Consider the following 2,416-nt stretch of genomic DNA (forward strand, 5'->3'; position numbering starts at 1 on the left):
TCACTTTGTAGACCAGGCTGGCCTCGAACTCAGAAATCCGCCTGCCTCTGCCTCCCGAGTGCTGGGATTAAAGGCGTGCGCCACCACGCCCGGCTTGTTTTCATTTTTATAAACTATTTTGAGACACTCTCAATAAGTTGAACAGACTGGCTTTGAATTCAATCTGTAGCCCAGACTAGCCTTGAATTTGTGATCCTTCTGCCTCAGCTTCCTGAGTAGCTGAAACTATAGGCTCACGCCAGCAAAGCAGCTCTGTTTAAATTTCTGTTTTGTTTTGTTTTTAAACCTGGCTGGTTACCTGGGTCCCCATGACCCAGGAACACAGCTAGCTGAAGGAGGGCATGGCAGCCAGAACCCAGCATGTGCAGCACACACCTTTCCCGTGCTGCTTCCCTGGGCTGGGGTTGGCGTGAGGTCCATCTTCCTCTAATTTCCACAGAGTTACATCTGCGAACACTAGCTGTGCTCGATGGCAAGCATTATCTGCAAGCCTCTTATTGCAGAGGATATATGAATTTGTTTTCTCTGAAGCTTACCTATAGTTTTCTCTGTCTTCAGTTGATACAAACACCCGCTTCATCCAGTGTTTCTTCTACTACGATCTTCTCTCAGACATATATTTTTATGATTGTCTAGTTATTACTCAGAATGGAGTCTGTACAACAGGAGAAACTTTGCCAGTGCTTTGACTGAGTGGATCATCACCAGACTAGTCTGTGTTAGTCTGATGGCGGAGGCACGGCCTCCTGCAACAGTAGCAGAGAGGAAGGTGAATCTCATGACTTGGCAGCAAATCATCTGTGTCCTCATGTGATCTGCATATCCTCATTTTCTTAATCTGTAGACTAAAATGCATCAGAAAGCTGTGACTAATGTTATGGAAAGAAGCTGGCGGCCCAGGTCAGATTGGGATCTAAACTGTCAGACATGGCTGTGTGTCCTGAGGTGGGGCTTCTAGGGAAATGATTGTCTTTTTTGTTTGTTTGACACAGAGTTTCATTCTGTAGCCAAGGCTAGCCTGGAACTCGCTAAGTATCTCCTAAGTGCTGGCTTTATATCTGTGAGCTACTACACCCAGCTAACAGTGAACCTTGCAAAGAATGAAAATCATCCAAATGATTTAGCCCAAGGGTCAGTGTTTTAAAAGGCTGTCTTCTTTTTTAATTACTATCTCTGTGTATGGTGTGTGTGTGTACACACCTGCCAAGGTGCACATGTGGCCCCTCAGGAAAGGTTTGTGGAGTCCGTTCTCTCCTCCCACCTTTACTGGGGTTCCATTGATCAAACACAGATTGCTAGGCTTATTTGTCAAGGACTTTCACCTGCTGAGCCATTTCACTGGCTTTATTTATTCTCCCCCCTCCCTCCCCCTCTCCCTCTTTTCTCTCCTCTCCCTCCTCTCTCTCCTCTCCCCTTCCCCCTCCCCTCTCCCCTTCTCTTCCTGCCCCTCCTCTCCCTGCCCCTCCCTCCTCCTCCCCATCTTCATATTCCTCCTTATCTTTTATTGAAAACCCAAGCCAGCTTTATCAAACACACACCTAACTTTCTAGACATTTAAGGCAGAACTGCGTGTATTTATCACCACCACCTAGAATCAGAGGCTGCATTTGGGCTCTTGCCCCATCAAACTGTGCATCATGAGGGTAGGTCCCAAGAGTTGCCCATCCTGTAGGGATTCCTTAGCCACTGACTGTGGACCTTCTGGAAGTTGAGGCAATGGCTGAAGGTAGCAGAAGCTGCACTGTTTCTGAAAACAGGGCCATTTGTTGGAGTGGGATTTAGGGTAAAGTTCTAGCCTAAGATGACCCTTGGCACTTCCGGCAGTTGGTATGGGTAGCAATCTTAGCAGTTCCTAGTAATGGCTGGATGAATCAGGATCTATTGACTGCATCTATTGAGGGATCCAGACTCATCTCTCCTGTGAGTTCTTTCAGGATGAGAGAAGGTTTGAGAGAGGGGATTACTGCACACGGCTGGCTCCAGCATCTAGAACTAGACTCCTTAATGGGCTGAGGAGATGGCTCCTTTGGTAAAGTGCCTGTCACTCCAAGCTTGAGGGCCTGAGTCACCCACATGAAAGCAAGGCTCAGTGGGAAAGTCATGCAGCTTTAAAAGCTCTCTCTGTCTCTGTCTCTGTCTCTGTCTCTGTCTCTGTCTCTCTCTCCCTCCCTCCCTCCCTCCCTCCTCTCCCCCTCCCCCTCCCCCACGCTTCAAATATGTGTGCCTCTGGGCAGGGTATGTGTGTATGTCAACTTGAAATGGAGGTGCATTAGCTGAATCAAGATCATAGGTGAAAATTGTAAGTTTGCTGTGTTTTGAATGGGACATGTCCCCTAAAAGATGATGTGTTAGGACTCTTGGTCTCCAGGTAGTGGCAATCTTTGGAGAGATTGTGGAGCCTTTGGGAGGCGGAGTC

This window comes from Mus caroli, chromosome 13 (assembly GCF_900094665.2).
Source record: "Mus caroli chromosome 13, CAROLI_EIJ_v1.1, whole genome shotgun sequence".
Classification (NCBI taxonomy): Eukaryota; Metazoa; Chordata; class Mammalia; order Rodentia; family Muridae; genus Mus; species Mus caroli.